The following is a 520-nucleotide window of genomic DNA, read 5'->3' as shown; positions in this document are numbered from 1 at the left end:
CTCCAGCATGTCAACTGCACCACTGTCGTGGTTTGTCACTGGCCTGATGCCAAGCACCCATGAGAGTCGCTCGCTCACCCTCCCCTGTCACAGCTGGGCAGAGGAGAGAAAGGAAAAAAAAATTAACAAGCACTTCATGAGTTAAGATAAGGACGGGGAGAAAACACTTCAAGGGCAAAACAGGCTTAACTTAAAGTTGCAAAGTTAATTGATTGCTAACAGAATCAGAGGAGGATAATGAGAAGTAAAATAAGCACTTAAAAACACCTTTCCTCCCTGCCGCTCCCTCCTTCCCACTGACAGTGAAGGGAGACAGGGCATGGGGGTTTGGTCAGTCCATCACCGAGATTTCCTTCTGCTGCTCCAGGAGAGGAGTCCTTCCCCTGTGAGACGGTGGGATCCCTCCCATGAGAGACAGTTCTCCACAAACCTCTCCGATGTGTGTCCACTCTCACGAGCAGCAGTCCTACTGCACCTGCTGCAATGTGAGTCCCTCCCATGGGCAAACAGTCCCCCCACA

Source organism: Corvus brachyrhynchos, unplaced genomic scaffold (genome assembly GCF_000691975.1).
Source record: "Corvus brachyrhynchos isolate BGI_N302 unplaced genomic scaffold, ASM69197v1 scaffold424, whole genome shotgun sequence".
NCBI lineage: Eukaryota > Metazoa > Chordata > Aves > Passeriformes > Corvidae > Corvus > Corvus brachyrhynchos.
The sequence above is the reverse complement of the archived record's forward strand: the minus strand, read 5'-3'. Positions refer to the sequence as shown.